At 49.0% G+C, this 17,050-nt stretch overlaps 1 protein-coding gene across 1 annotated transcript in view; it reads left to right on the forward strand.

Moving 5' to 3' along the window:
• The window catches only part of ADD2 (adducin 2), a 161,423-nt gene that overhangs the window by 59,838 nt on the left and 84,535 nt on the right, over positions 1-17,050 (forward strand). The window contains exon 2 of the mRNA XM_038747162.1: positions 9,775-9,787. The gene's annotated coding sequence lies outside the window, so the exon portion shown is untranslated. The remainder of the gene's footprint in view (positions 1-9,774; positions 9,788-17,050) is intronic.

Here is a 17,050-nt window from a genome sequence, read left to right on the forward strand (position 1 = left end):
GGGAAGTATAAGTTGGCAACATATAGAGACAGCCCCTTCCCAACAGTGGGCTCACAGTCTAGAAGGGGGAGACAGAGAACAATACAAAACATATTAACAAAATAAAATAAACAGAATAGATATGTACAAGTAAAATAAATAGAGTAATAAATATGTACAAACATATATACATATATACAGGTGCTGTGGGGAAGGGAAGGAGGTAAGATAGGGAGGATGGAGAGGGGGATGAGGGGGAGAGGAAGGAGGTGGCTCAGTCTGGGAAGGCCTTCTGGAGGAGGTGAGTTAAGGTGAGCTTAACAAATACCATTATTATTATTATTATTATACAAGCAAATCGGGTTGGACACAGTCACTGTCCCACGTGAGGCCCACAGTCTCGATCCCCATTCTACAGATGAGGGAACTGAGGCCCAGAGAAGTGAAGTGACCTGCCCCGGGTCACACAGCAGACAACTAGCAGGGCCATGACTGGACCCTTTGACTTTCCAACTCCCAGGCCCGGGCTCTATCCACTATGCCATGCTGCTCCTCCAATCTAGCTGGTGTTTCCTGTTGCCAAATAAGAAGAATTCTTGTGACCAGCAAGCTGGGATTCTTCTGAATACTGGAACCTATGAAAGAAAAGCCTTTCTTGTCTGTTGCCTAACCAGAATTAGGGTGGTATAAATACATCATCATCATCATCAATCGTATTTATTGAGCGCTTACTGTGTGCAGAGCACTGTACTAAGTGCTTGGGAAGTACAGGTTGGCAACATATAGAGATGGTCCCTACCCAACAGTGGGCTCACAGTCTAGAAGGGGGAGACAGAGAACAAAACCAAACATATTAACAAAATAAAAGAAATAGAATAGATATGTACAGGTAAAATAAATAAATAAATAGAGTAATAAATATGTACAAACATATATACATATATACAGGTGCTATGGGGAAGGGAAGGAGGTAAGATGGGGGGATGGAGAGGGGGAGGAGGGGGAGAGGAAGGAGGGGGCTCAGTCTGGGAAGGCCTACTGGAGGAGGTGGGCTCTCAGTAGGGCCTTGAAGGGAAATACATCTTGTATGTTCCCCTGCGTCCTTGAAAAACTCAGCTAGAATGGGCCCAAAGACAGAGAATGTTTTCACCAGGGTCAGAGCACTGAATCTGCCCTAAAGCAAGGTCGTACCTCACTTTGAGGTCCCTACCCCCCAACCAACAGGAGAATGGCTGGCCCTGGTCTCCCTCCCCTCCCTGAGATGTTTGGTTTTGTTCTCTGTCTCCCCCTTTTAGACTGTGAGCCCACTGTTGGGTAGGGACTGTCTCTGTATGTTGCCAACTTGGACTTCCCAATCAGTCAATCAATCAATCAATCAATTGTATTTATTGAACGCTTACTGTGTGCAGAGCACTGTATTAAGCGCTTGGGACGTACAAGCTGGCAACATATAGGGACAATCCCTACCCAACAGTGGGCTCACAGTCTAGAAGGGGGAGACAGAGAACAGAACCAAACATACTAACAAAATAAAATAAATAGAATAGATAGGTACAAGTAAAATAAATAAATAGAGTAATAAATATGTACAAACATATATACATATATACAGGTGATATGGGGAAGGGAAGGAGGTAAGATGTGGGGGATGGAGAGGGGGACGAGGGGGAGAGGAAGGAAGGGGCTGAGTGTGGGAAGGCCTCCTGGAGGAGGTGAGCTCTCAGTAGGGCCTTGAAGGGAGGAAGAGAGCTAGCTCTCAAGCGCAATTCCCAAGCGCTTAGTACAGTGCTCTGCACACAGGAAGCGCTAAATAAATACGATGGATTGATTGATTGATTCTCCCTGGCACCCTACAGTTGGTGCATCTTGCCTGAGCCATCTCTAGCTAGCCTCGAGTCCCCCCGTGATGTCAATTCCCATCTCCACTGGGGATTTGTTCAGCCCGGGTTGTGGCGTGAGCCTTTAATTTTCTAGGCAGTAATAGGGAAGTGGTGCGGCCCGGTGGAAGGACCGCAGGCATCGGAGTCAGAGGACCCGGGTTTCCGTCGGAGGAGCCCGGGCTTTGGAGTCAGAGGTCATGGGTTCAAATCCCAGCTCTGCCAATTGTCATCTGTGTGACTTTGGGCAAGTCACTTCGCTTCTCTGGGCCCCGTTCCCTCATCTGTCAAATGGGGATTAAGACTGTGTGAGCCAACCTGATCACTTTGTAACCTCCCCAGCGCTTAGAACAGTGCTTTGCCCATAGTGAGCGCTTAATAAATGCCATAAATGTATAATAATGCATAATATGCATAATAAATGCCAATAAATGCCCCGGGCCTGGAATGCCCTCCCTCTGCCCATCCGCCAAGCTAGCTCTCTTCCTCCCTTCAAGGCCCTACTGAGAGCTCACCTCCTCCAGGAGGCCTTCCCACACTCAGCCCCTTCCTTCCTCTCCCCCTCCTCCCCCTCTCCATCCCCCGCATCTTACCTCCTTCCCTTCCCCACAGCACCTGTATATATGTATACATGTTTGTACATATTTGTTACTCTTTATTTATTTTACTTGTACATATCTATTCTATTTATTTTATTTTGTTAGTATGTTTGGTTCTGTTCTCTGTCTCCCCCTTCTAGACTGTGAGCCCACTATTGGGTAGGGACTGTCTCTATATGTTGCCAGCTTGTACTTCCCAAGCGCTTAGTACAGTGCTCTGCACACAGTAAGCGCTCAATAAATATGATTGATTGATTGATTATTATTATTATTATTATTATGGACACATTCCCTACCCGCAATGAATTTAGTCTAGAGGACCTGTCCTGGAGAGAGCAAAGGCTTGGGAGTCGGAAGATGGTGGGTTTTAGTCCTAGCTCAACCACTTATCTGCTGTGTGACCTTGGGCAAGTCACTTAGCTTCTCTGTGTTTCAGTTTCCTCATCTGTAAAACGGGGATGAAGTCTGTGAGCCCCATGTGGGACAGGGACTGTGTTCAACCTGATCAGCTTGTATCTACCCCAGTTCTTAATGCAGTGCCTGACACGTAGTAAGCACTTAACAAATACCTTAATTATTATTATTACCCCAGCGCAAAGTGGGGTGCTTGGTATATAGTGGGTGCCCAACAAATACTACTGTCATCATCATCATTGTCGTTATTGTTATTATTATTATTCATCCTCTAGACTGTAAGCGCTTGTGGGAAGGGAGTGCATCTACCTCCTTGAGAAGCAGCGTGGCTCAGTGGAAAGATCCCGGGCTTGGGAGTCAGAGGTCATGGGTTCTAATCCCGACTCTGCCTCTTAATAATAATGGCATTTATTAAGCACTTACTATGTGCAAAGCACTGTTCTAAGCACTGGGGAGGTTACAAGATGATAATAATAATAACATTCATTCATTCAGTCATATTTACTAAGCACTTACTGTGTGCAGAGCACTGTACTAAGCGCTTGGGCAGTACAAGTTGGCAACTTATATTATATTATATTATATCATATTATATTATATATTATGTAATATAATATAATATAATAATGATGGCATTTATTAAGCCCTTACTATGTGCAAAGCACTGTTCTAAGCACTAGGGAGGTTACAGGGTGATCACGTTGTCCCACGGGGGGCTCACAGGCTTCATCTCCATTTTACAGATGAGGTAACTGAGGCCCAGAGAAGTGAAGTGACTTGCCCAAAGTCACACAGCTGACAGTTGGCAGAGCTGGGATTTGAACCCATGACCTCTGACTCCAAAGCCCGGGCTCTTTCCACTGAGCCACGCTGCTTCTCCTCTTGTCTGCTGTGTGACTTTGGGCAAGCCACTTAACTTCTCTGTGCCTCAGTTATCTCACCTGGAAAATGGGGATTAAGACTGTGAGCCCTACATGGGACAACCTAATAATAATAATAATAATAATTTTGGTATTTGTTAAGCACTTACTATGTGCAAAGCACTGTTCTAAGCACTGGGGAGGATACAAGGTGATCAGGTTGTCCTATGTGGGGCTCACAATCTTAATCCCCATTTTACAGATGAGGTAACTGAGGTACAAAGAATTTAAGTGACTTGCCCAAAGTCACACAGCTCACAAGCGGCAGAGCGGGGATTTGAACCCATGACCTCGGATGCCCAAGCCCGTGCTCTTTCCACTGAGCACTTTGTAACCTCCCCAGCGCTTAGAACAGTGTTTCGCACATAGTAAGTGCTTAATAAATGCCATCATCATTATTATTATTATTACCAACTGTGTTGCATTGTCCTCTCCCAAGCGCTTAGCCCAATGCTCTGCACCCAGTAAGCGCTCAGTACATACGATTGGTTAGATTGTAAACTCACTGTGGGCAGGGAATATGTCTGTTTATTGTTCTATTGTACTCTCCCAAGCACTTAGTGCAGTGCTGTGCAAACAGTAGGCGCTCAATAAATAGGACAGAATGACTATAAATGAATGAATGAATACTTCATCTGGAAAATGGGGATTCATTCAATCGTATTTATTGAGCGCTTACTGTATGCAGAGCACTGGACTAAGCGCCTGGGAAGGACAAGTCCTATATATTGCCAGCTTGGACTTCCCAAGCGCTTAGTACAGTGCTCTGCACACAGTAAGCGCTCAATAAATACGATTGATTGATTGATTGACAAGTCGGCAACAACTGGAGACGGTCCCCACCCAACAGCGGGCTCACAGTCTAGAAGGGGGAGACAGACAACAAAGCAAAACACATGGACAGGTGTCAAGTCATCAGAATAAATAGAAGTAAAGCTAGATGCACATAATTAAGAAAATAAATAGAATAGTAACTATGAACAAGGAAAATAAATAGAGAAATAAATCTACATCCACGTACAACCACGTGGAATAGAGTAATAAATCTGTACAACCACGTGGACAGGTGTCAAGAAATAGAAGTAAAGCTAGATGCCCATCATCAACAAAATAAATAAGATGGTAAATATGTACAAGGAAAATAAATAGAGTAATAAATCTGTACAACCATCTAATACAGGTGCTGTGGGGAGGGGAAGGAGGTAGAGATTATGACTGTGAGCCCCATGTGGGGCAACCTGATTTACCTTGTAGCTTCCCCAGTGCTTAGAACAGTGCTTGGCACATAGTAAGCGCTTAACAAATGCCGTTATTATTATTATTATTAATAATAATAATATTATTATTATATTAATAATAATAATAATAATAATACCATTTAAAAAGGCGCAGGTCCTTGGCGCCCCCTGCTGACCATCCATTGAATTCTCACTGGGCTGACGGCTGACCTTGTCTGCCCATTTCCTCCACTGAGTCACAGAACCCCACTGCTCCTGGATCCATCAATCAATCAATTAATAATAATAATAACAACAATAATGGCCTTTATTAAGCGCTTACTATGTGCAAAGCACCGTTTTAAGCGCTGGGGAGGTTACAAGGTGATCAGGTTGTCCCATGTGGGGGCTCACAGTCCTCATCCCCTTTTAACAGATGAGGGAACTGAGGCCCAGTAAAGTGACTTGCCCAAAGTCACCCAGCTGACAAGTGGCGGAGCCGGGATTTGAACCCACGACTTCTGACTCCAAAGCCTGGGCTCTTCCCGCTGAGCCACGCTGTTTCATCATCAATCGTATTTATTGAGCGCTTACTGTGTGCAGAGCACTGTACTAAGCGCTTGGGAAGTACTAGTTGGCAACATATAGAGATGGTCCCTACCCAACAGTGGGCTCACAGTCTAAAAGGGGGAGACAGACAGTCTAAAAGGGGGAATCCATGGTACTCAGTGAGCACTTATTGTGTGCAGAGCACTGGACTAAACATGTGTCGGGGCAGGGGGTTGGAGGAAGGAGTTAAACATAATAATAATAATAATAGTGGTATTTGTTAAGTGCTTACTATGTGCAAAGCACTGTTCTAAGCGCTGGGGGGGGATACAAGGTGATCAGGTTGTCCCACGTGGGGCTCACAGTCTTCATCCCCATTTTCCAGATGAGGTAACTAAGTCCCAGAGAAGTGAAGTGACTTGCCCGAGGTCACACAGCTGACAAGTGGCTGAGCTGGGATTCGAACCCATGACCTCTGACTCCCAAGCCCGTGCTCTTTCCACTGAGCCACACTGCTTCTGAAAGAGCGAAACATCAGAAAGCGTGATGAAGGCAGTGGGCCTGGGAGTTGAAGAGCATGGAGCGAATTCATTCATTCAATCGTATTTACTGAGCGCTTACTGTGTGCAGAGCACTGTACTAAGCGCTTGGGAATGACAAGTTTGCAACAGGTAGAGACGGTCCCTACCCGACAATGGGCTCACAGGCTACAGAAGCAGCGTGGCTCAGTGGAAAGAGCCTGGGCTTTGGAGTCAGTGGTCATGGGTTCAAATCCTGCTCTGTCCATTGTCAGCTGTCTGACTTTGGGCAAGTCACTTCACTTCTCTGTGCCTCCATTCCCTCATCTGTAAAATGGGGATTAAGACTGTGAGCCCCCCGTGGGACAACCTGATCTCCTTGTAACCTCCCCAGCGCTTAGAACGGTGCTTTGCACATAGTAAGCACTTAATAAATGCCATTATTATTATTATTATTAGAAAGGGGAGAGAGATAACAAGACAAAATGTGGAGACAGGTGTCAAAAATGTCAGAATAAATGGAATTATAGCTATATGCACAGCATTAATAAAATAAAAAGAGTAGTAATACATACAAGTAAAATAGAGTAATAAATCTGTACAAATATATACAAGTGCTGTGGGGAGGGGAAGGCCGTAGGGCATGGGGGGCGATGGGGAAGAGGAGAGGAAAAAGGGGGCTCAGTCTGGGAATTACTGCTGTATTGTACTCTCTCAAGCGCTTAGTACAGTGCTTTGCACACAGTAAGTGTTCAGTAAATGCGATTCAATGAATGAATGAACGAATGAATGAATGGAGATGACTTATTGCCAGGTGGAGGAGAGGGCAGAGCAGAGCAGGTAGGCAGAAAAGCAGACACTGACCTGCCGCGTGACCTTGGACAAGTCACTTAGCTTCTCTAGGCCTCAGTTTTCCCGTCTGTAAAATAGACTGTGAGCCGCGCATGGGACAGGAACTGTGCCCAACCTGATTAGCTTGTCTCTACCCTGGCACTTAGAACAGTGCCCGGCCCATAGTAAGTGCTTAACGAATACCAATAAGCGTCATAATGAGTATTATTGTTCCCAATCATAATAATGAGAAACCGCGAGGCCTAGTGGAAAGAGCCCGGGCCCGGGAGTCAGAAGGACCTGGGTTCTAATCCCGGCTCCGCCACCTGTCTGCTGTGCGTCCTTGGGAGAGTCACTTCACTTCTCTGGGCCTCATCGGTAAAACTGAGATGAAGGCCGTGAACCCCACGTGGGACAGGGGACTGTGTTTCACCCGATTGGCTTCCGCATCGAGCAAAAACTCCTCACTCTGGGCTTCCAGGCTGTCCATCCATCCATCCCCTGGCCCCCTCCTCCCTCACCTCCCTTCTGTCCTTCTCCAGCCCAGCCCACACCCTCCGCTCCTCTGCCACTGCTCACCTCCTCACCGTTAGGCCTCGTTCTCGCCCGTCCCGCCATCGACCCCCGGCCCACGTCCTTACCCTGGCCCGGAATGCCCCCAATCCCTCCGCCCATCCGCCAAGCTAGCTCTCTTCCTCCCTTCAAAGCCCTACTGAGAGCTCACCTCCTCCAGGAGGCCTTCCCACACTCACCCCCTTTATCCTCTCCTCCTCCCCATCCTTCCGCTGCCCTTACTCCCCCTCCCCACAGCACCTGTATATATGTATATATATTTGTACATATTTATTACTCTATTTTACTTGTACACATTTATTCTATTTATTTTATTTGGTTTATATGTCTTGTTTTGTCGTCTGTCTCCCCCTTCTAGACTGTGAACCCGCTGTTGGGTAGGGACCGTCTCTATATGTTGCAAACTTGTACTTCCCAAGCTCTTAGTCCAGTGCTCTGCACACAGTAAGCGCTCAATAAATATGATTGAATGAATGAGTGAATCCCCCTGCCTTACCTCCTTCCCCTCCCCACACCACCTGTATAAATGTATATATGTTTGTACATGTTTATTACTCTATTTATTTATTTATTTATTTTACTTGTACATATTTATTCTATTTATTTCATTTGGTTTATATGTTTTGTTTTGTTGTCTGTCTCCCCCTTACAGACTGTGAGCCCTCTGTTGGGTAGGGACCGTCGCTATATGTTGCCAACTTGTATTTCCCAAGCACTTAGTACAGTGCTCTGCACACAGTAAGCGCTTAGTAAATACGATTGAATGAATGAATGAATCCCCCCCACCTCCTTCCCCTCCCCACAGCACCTTTATATATGTTTGTACAGATTTCTTACTCTATTTATTTTACTTGTACATATTTACTATTCTATTTATTTTGTTAATGATGTGCATCTAGCCTTAGTTCTGAGGACTTGACACCTGTCCACATGTTGTGTTTTGTCATCTGTCTCCCCTTTCTAGACTGTGAGCCCGTTGTTGGGTAGGGACCGTCTCTATATAATAATAATAATAAATAATGATGGCATTTATTAAGCGCTTACTATGTGCAAAGCACTGTTCTAAGCTCTGGGGAGGTTACAAGGTGATCAAGTTGTCCCATGGGGGGCTCACAGTTTTAATCCCCATTTTACAGATAAGGGAACTGAGGCACAGAGAAGTGAAGTGACTTGCCCAAAGTCACACAGCTGACAGCTGGTAGAGCCGGGATTTGAACCCATGACCTCTGACTCCAAAGCCCAGGCTCTTTCCACTGAGCCACGCTGCTTCTCTAATAATAATGGCATTTATAAAGCGCTTACTATGTGCAAAGCACTGGGGAGGTTACAAGGGGCTCACAGTCTTCATCCCCATTTTACAGATGAGGTCACCGAGGCCCAGAGAAGTGAAATGACTTCCCCAAAGCCACACAGCTGACAAGTGGTGGAGCCGGGATTTGAACCCATGACCTCTCACTCCAAATAATAATAATAATGGTATTTGTTAAGCGCTTACTATGTGCAAAGCACCGTTCTAAGCACTGGGGGGATACAAGGTGATCAGGTTGTCCCACATAGAGCTCACAATCTTAATCCCCATTTTACAGATGAGGGAACTGAGGCAGAGAGAAATGAAGTGACTTGCCCAAAGTCACACAGCTGACAATTGGCGGAGTCGGGATTTGAACCCATGACCTCTCACTCCAAAGCCCAGGCTCTTTCCATGAGCCATGCTGCTTCCAAATATGTTGCCGACTTGTACTTCCCAAGTGCTTAGTCCAGTTCTCTGCATACAGTAAGCGCTCAGTAAATACGATTGATTGAATGAATGAATCTACCCCCTCGCTCAGAACAGTGCCTGGAACTGAGCCCACTGTTGGGTAGGGACTGTCTCTAGATGTTGCCAACTTGTACTTCCCAAGCGCTTCGTACAGTGCTCTGCACACAGTAAGCGATCAATAAATACGATTGATTGATTGGAACACAGTGAGCGCTTATAACGGGTACCTCGATTATGAGTGTAGTAAGCAGTGGGGCAGGGGCTGGCGGAGGAGCTGAGTTAGGCCGGGCTGGGCCTCCTTTATCTTTTTGGAGCAGCTGTTGTGGGGTGGGGGTTTTGGGGGTGGTTAGGGGGTTAGGGGGTTAGGGGGCAGGGCCTGTCCCTGCTCCTGCCTCGTCTGCGGGTTCAGTAGGCCCTGCAGGACAGTCACGTTTTCTGCCCTCCTCTGTCTCTCCCTGTCTCTCCGTCCGTCTCTGTCGGTGGCTGCCCATCTCTCTCCGTCCATTCTCCTGCCTCCGATCTGCGCTGCATCCTCCAGAGGCTTGACTGAGGTCAGTGTTTGCCGGAACGTGCGGTTTGGGCTTCTTCCCCGGGCCCCCCTCAAGCTTTCCACCTCCCCCAGGTCCCCCATCTCCTCAGTCCCCACCTCCCCCAGGCCCCCCATCCCCTCAGCTCTCCCCAGCCTCCTCAGCCTCCCATCCCCTCAATCCCCCATCCCCTCATCTCTCCCCAGCCTCCTCAGTCCCCCCATCCCTGCCTCCTCAGCCCCCCCATCCTCTCAGCCCTCCCCATCCCCTCAGGTCTCCCCAGCCTCCTCAGCCCCCCATCCCCTCAGTCCCCCCATCCCCGTGGCTCAGTGGAAAGAGCCCGGGCTTCGGAGTCAGAGGTCGTGGGTTCAAATCCCGGCTCCGCCAATTGTCAGCTGGGTGACTTTGGGCAAGTCACTTCACTCCTCTGTGCTTCAGTTCCCTCATCTGGAAAATGGGGATGAAGACTGTGAGCCCCACGTGGGACAACCTGATCACCTTGTATCCTCCCCAGTGCTTAGAACAGTGCTTTGCACATAGTAAGCGCTTAACAAATGCCATTATTATTATTATTCATTATCCCCTCAACCTCCCCCCATCCCCTCAACTCCCACAGGCTTCCCACGACCCCCAGGCCCCCCAGCCCCTTAGGTCTCCCCAGCTTCCTCAGCCCTCTCACCCCCTCAGTCCCCCCATTCCCGCCTCCTCAGCCCCCCCATCCCCTCAGCTCCTCCAGGCCCCCCAACCCCTCAGCTCCCCCGGCCTCCTCAGCCACCCCATCCCCTCACTCCCCCATCCCCTCAGTCCCTCCATCCCCTCAGCTCCCCCAGCCTCCATCCCCTCAGTCCCCCTTACCCCCTTGGCTCTCCCCAGCCTTCTCAGCCTCCTGTCCCCTCGGCCCCCCACCCCATCCCCTCAGCTCCCGCAGGCTTCCCACCTCCCCCAGGCCCCCCCATCCCCTCAGCCTCCCATCCCCTCAGCACCCCCATCCCTTCAACTCCTTCAGGCTTCCCACCTCCCCTAGGCCCCCCAACCCCTTAGCTGTCCCCAGCCTCCTCAGCCCCCCATCCTCTCAGTGTCCCCCATCCCTGCCTCCTCAGCCCCCCATCCTCTCGCCCCCCCCATCCCCTCAGGTCTCCCCAGCCTCCTCAGCCCCCCATCCCCTCAGCTCCCTCAGGCTCCCCACCTCCTCCAGGTCCCCCATCCCCTCAGGTCTCTCCAGCTTCATCAGCCTCCCATCCCCTCAGCCCCCCTATCCCCTCAACTCCTGCAGGCTTCCCACCACCCCCAGGCCCCCCAACCCCTCAGGTCTCCCCAGCCTCCTCAGCCCCCCATCCCCTCAGCTCCCTCAGGCTCCCCATCTCCTCCAGGTCCCCCATCCCCTCAGGTCTCCCCAGCCTCCTCAGCCTCCCATCCCCTCAGCCCCCCATCCCCTCGGCTCCCTCAGGCTTCCCACCACCCCCAGGCCCCCCATCCCCTCAGGTCTCCCCAGCCTCCTCAGCGCCCTATCCCCTCAGTCCCTCCATCCCCTCAGCTCCCCCAGCCCTCATCCTCTCGGCCCCCCCATCCCCTCAGGTCTCCCCAGCCTCCTCAGCCCTCCATCCCCTCAGTCCCCCCACCCCTCAGCTCCCCCAGGCCCCCCATCCCCTCAGCTCCCCCAGCCTCCATCACCTCATTACCCGCATCCCCTCAGCTCCCCCAGACTCCCAGCCCACCAAGACCTCCATGCCCCCCCACCCCTACAGCCCCTCAGCCTCCAGGCCCCCTAATAATAATAATAATAATAATAATAATAATAATAATAATACTTGTAAAGCACTTACTATGTGCCAAGCACTGTTCTAAACTCTGGGCTAGATAGATCCTGGGGGTAGATCATTTGAACACTGCCGCTGTCCCACCTGGGTCTCACACCCTTCATCCCCATTTTCCAGACGAGGGAACTGAGGCCCAGAGAAGTAAAGTGACTTGCCCAAGGTCACTTATCAGACGTGGAGCGGAGCCAGGATTAGAACCCAGGTCCTTCTGATTCCCAGGCCTGGGCTCTTAATCCACTAAGCCACGCCGCTTCCCTAGCTTCCTGGCCTCCCAAGCCTTCAGCCTCCAGGGTCCCAGTCGCCCTCCTCCCACTCCCCAGACTCCCCCGTCTCCCATTCCCCAGCTTCTCTGCCCCCAGACTCCTGGACGTCCAGACCACCAGACCCCCAGGCCCTCTGGCTCAAAGCCCCCTCGGACGCCCCCAGCCCCTCGGCCCCCTCAGCCCTCCCTTGCTCCATGGTCTTCCCTGGCCCCTAGTAATAATGTTGGTATTTGTTAAGCGCTTACTATGTGCAAAGCACTGTTCTAAGCGCTGGGGTAGATACAAGGTAATCAGGTTGTCCCACGTGGGGCTCACAGTTTTCGTCCCCATTTTACAGATGAGGGAACTGAGGCCCAGAGAAGTTAAGTGACTTGCCCAAAGTCACACAGCTGACAAGTGGTGGAGCCGGGATTTGAACCCACGACCTCTGACTCCAAAGCCCGGGCTCTTTCCACTGAGCCACGCTGCTTCTCTTCTCGTCTTCTCTAGTAATAATAATGATGATGGCATTTATTAAGCGCTTACTATGTGCAAAGCACCGTTCTAAGCACTGGGGAGGTTACAAGGTGACTGTGGCTCAGTGGAAAGAGCCCGGGCTTTGGAGTCAGAGGTCTTGGGTTCGAATCCCGACTCCACCCCATGACTGCTGTGTGACCTTGGGCAAGTCACTTAACTTCTCTGAGCCTCAGTGACCTCATCTGTAAAATGGGGATTAAGATTGTGAGCCCCACATGGGGCAACTTGATCACCGTGTATCCCCCCCCCAGCGCTTAGAACAGTGCTCTGCACATAGTAAGCGCTTAACAAATGTCATCATTATTATTATTATCAGGTTGCCCCACGGGGGGCTCACAGTCTTCATCCCCATTTTCCAGATGGGGGAACTGAGGCCCAGAGAAGTGAAGTGACTCGCCCAAAGTCACCCAGCTGACAAGCGGCGGAGCCTGGATTTGAACCCATGACCTCTGACTCCAGAGGCCGGGCTCTTTCCACTGAGCCACACTGCTTCCCTAGTTTCCCAGCCCTCCGAGCCCCCACCCCCCAACTTCCCAGCCCCCCAGGTGTAGGCTCTGTTTGTCTGCAGACCCGCTCACTGTTGGGTAGGGACTGTCTCTATATGTTGCCAACTTGGACTTCCCAAGCGCTTAGTACAGTGCTCTGCACACAGTAAGCGCTCAATAAATACGATTGATGATGATGATGATGATGATCCAGCTGGGCCGGTCCTGGCTCCGGGCATGGTGAGGATGCCAGGCTAGGTTGGGCAGGGAAGAGAAGGAAAGGGGGAGTGGGTTGGGATAGGATGGGTGGCCATTCCATCGTTCCCACTGGGCTGCTCCGAGCCCAGGCCAGAGCCAGTGCGGGTAGCCTGGTTCCACGGTCTCCTTGGAAATCAATCAATCGTATTTATTGAGCGCTTACTGTGTGCAGAGCACTGTACTAAGCGCTTGGGAAGTCCAAGTTGGCAACGTATAGAGACGGTCCCTACCCAACAGTGGGCTCACAGTCTAGAAGAAGAGAAGCAGTGTGGCTTAGTGGCTAGAGCCCAGGCCTGGGCGTAAGAAGGACCCGGGTTCTCATCCCGGCTCCCCCACTTGTCAGCTGGGTGACCTTGGGCAAGTCACTTCACTTCTCTGGGCCTCGGTTCCCTCATCTGGAAAATGGGGATTAAAAACTGTGAGCCCCATGTGGGACAGGGACTGTGACCAGCCTAATAATAATAACAGCTGTGGTATTTGGTAAGTGCTGCTATGAGAAGCAGCGTGGCTCAGTGGAAAGAGCCCGGGCTTTGCAGTCAGAGGTCATGGGTTCTAATCCCGGCTCCGCCAACTGTCAGCCGTGTGACTTCGGGCAAGTCACTTCACTTCTCTGTGCCTCCGTTACCTCATCTGTAAAATGGGGATTAAGATTGTGAGGCCCCTGTGGGACAACCTGATCACCTTGTAACCTCCCCAGTGCTTAGAACAGTGCTTTGCATTCATTCAATCATATTTATTGAGCTCTTACTGTGTGCAGAGCACTGTACTAAGCGCTTGGGAAGTACAAATTGGCAACATATAGAGATGGTCCCTACCCAACAGTGGGCTCACATAGTAAGCACTTAACAAATGCCATTATTATTATTATTATTATTATTATTATTATTATTATTATGTGCCAGGCACTGTACTAAATGCTGGGGTGGATACAAGGGAGTGGGGTTGGACAGAGTCCCTGTCCCACGTGGGGCTCACAGTCTCAATCCCCATTTTACAGATGAGGGAACTGAGGCACGGAGAAGTGAAGTGACTTGCCCAAGGTCACACAGCAGACAGGCAGCAGAGCCAGGATTAGAACCCATGACCTTCTGACTCCTGGGCCCATGCTCCATCCACTATGCTGTGCTGCTTCTCCAATTACCTTGTATCTAACTGAGGGCTTAGAACAGTAATAATAATTATGGCATTTATTAATAATAATGATAATAATAATGGCATTTATTAAGCACTTACTATGTGCAAAGTACTGTTCTAAGCGCTGGGGAGGTTACAAGGTGATCAGGTTGTCCCACGGGGTCTCACAGTCTTAATCCCCATTTTACAGATGAGGGAACTGAGGCCCAGAGAAGTTAAGGGACTTCCCCAAAGTCACCCAGCTGACAATTGGCGGAGCGGGGATTTGAACCCATGACCTCTGACTTCAAAGCCCGGGCTCTTTCCACTGAGCCACGCTGCTTCTTGGCACATAGTAAGCACTTAACAAATACATTTAAAAACAACAACAAAACAAAAAAGCAGGGTTTCTAATCCTGGCTCTGCTGTGTGACTTTGGTCAAATGACTTCATTTCCTCTGGATTTGTTTCCTCATCTGTAAAATGGGGTTATCCCCTCTTCTCCCTCTCTCTCTCTCGGAGCGTGAGCCCCATGGCAGGCAGGGAGAGTTGTGATCTGATTACCTCTCCCTCCGCTGCTTTGTCCAATGCTTGGCACACTTATTAAATGCTGTTAATATTCATAGTTGTGATAATTGTCAAGTGCTTACTATGTATCGAGCAGTGTGCTAAACCCTGGGGTGAATAATAATTGTGGTAATAATTGCGGTATTTGTTAAGTGCTTACTATATATCGAGCAGTGTGCTAAACCCCGGGGTGAATAATAATTGTGGTAATAATTGTGGTATTTATTAAGTGCTTACTATATATCGAGCAGTGTGCTAAACCCTGGGGTGAATAATAATTGTGGTAATAATTGTGGTATTTGTTAAGTGCTTACTATATATCGAGCAGTGTGCTAAACCCTGGGGTGATAATAATTGTGGTAATAATTGTGGCATTTGTTAAGTGCTTACTATATATCGAGCAGTGTGCTAAACCCTGGGGTGATAATAATTGTGGTAATAATTGTGGCATTTGTTAAGTGCTTACTATATATCGAGCAGTGTGCTAAACCCTGGGGTGATAATAATTGTGGTAATAATTGTGGCATTTGTTAAGTGCTTACTATATATCGAGGAGTGTGCTAAACCCTGGGGTGAATAATAATTGTGGTAATAATTGTGGTATTTAAGTGTTTACTATATATCGAGCAGTGTGCTAAACCCTGGGGTGAATAATAATTGTGGTAATAATTGTGGTATTTGTTAAGTGCTTACTATATGTCGAGCAGTGTGCTAAACCCTGGAATGAAAAATAATTGTGGTAATAATTGTGGTATTTGTTAAGTGCTTACTATATATCGAGCAGTGTGCTAAACCCTGGGGTGAATAATAATTGTGGTAATAATTGTGGTATTTGTTAAGTGCTTACTATATATCGAGCAGTGTGCTAAACCCTGGAGTGAAAAATAATTGTGGTAATAACTGTGGTATTTGTTAAGTGCTTAGTATATATCGAGCAGTGTGCTAAACCCCGGGGTGAATAATAATTGTGGTAATAATTGTGGTATTTGTTAAGCACTTAGTTCACGCTGGGCACTATACTAAGCGCTGGGGAGGATACAAGCAAATCGAGTTGGACACAGTCCCTGTCCCACGTGGAACTGAGCCCACTGTTGGGTAGGGACTGTCTCTATATGTTGCCAACTTGTACTTCCCAAGCGCTTAGTACAGTGCTCTGCACACAGTAAGCGCTCAATAAATACGATTGATGATAATAATAATAATGTTGGTATTTGTTTAGCGCTTACTATGTGTCCAAGCACTGTTCTAAGCGCTGGGGTAGATACAACGTCATCGGGTTGTCCCACGTGGGGCTCACGGACTTAATCCCCATTTTCCAGATGAGGTCACTGAGGCCCAGAGAAGTGAAATGACTTGCCCAAAGTCACACAGCTGACAAGTGGCGGAGGCGGGATTAGAACCCACAACTTCTGAATCCCAAGCCCGGGCTCTTTCCACTACGCCACGCTGCTTCTCCAGTTGCGGTATTTGTTAAGCACTCACTTGGTGCTAGGCACTGTACTAAGCGCTGGAGTGGATACAAGCAAACCGAGTTGGACGCTTTCCCTATCCCATGTGGAACTCACAGTCTCAGTCCCCCTTCTACAGACGAGGCCCAGAGAAGTGACGTGACTTGCCCAAGGCCACACAGCAGACAGGCGGTGGAGTCGGAATTAGAACCCATGACCATCCTACTCCCAGGCCCAGGCCGTAGCCACTAGGCCATGCTGCTTCACGAGAAGCAGCGTGGCTCAGTGGAAAGAGCCCGGGCTTTGGAGTCAGAGGTCATGGGTTCAAATCCCGGCTCCACCCACTGTCAGCTGGGTGACTTTGGGCAAGTCACTTCACTTCTCTGGGCCTCAGTTCCCTCATCTGTAAAATGGGGATGAAGACTGTGAGCCCCAAGTGGGACAACCTGATCACCTTGTATACTCCCCAGCGCTTAGAACAGTGCTTTGCACATAGTAAGCGCTTGACAAATGCCATCGTTGTTATTATTATTATTATTCTCCTTGTCCAGTGCTTGACACACTTATTAAATGCTGTTAATACTACTAATTGTGGTATTTGTTAAGTGCTTACTATGTATTGAATGCTGTTCTAAATCCTCGGGTAATTCCGACACAATGAAATCGGACCCAATCCTTGTCCCACACGGGCCACAGAGAAGCAGCGTGGCTCAGTGGAAAGAGCCCGGGCTTTGGAGTCAGAGGTCATGGGTTCAAATCCCGGCTCTGCCGATTGTCAGCTGTGTGACTTTGGGCAAGTCACTTCACTTCTCTGTGCCTC

The sequence above is a fragment of the Tachyglossus aculeatus genome, chromosome 5, assembly GCF_015852505.1.
Source record: "Tachyglossus aculeatus isolate mTacAcu1 chromosome 5, mTacAcu1.pri, whole genome shotgun sequence".
NCBI lineage: Eukaryota > Metazoa > Chordata > Mammalia > Monotremata > Tachyglossidae > Tachyglossus > Tachyglossus aculeatus.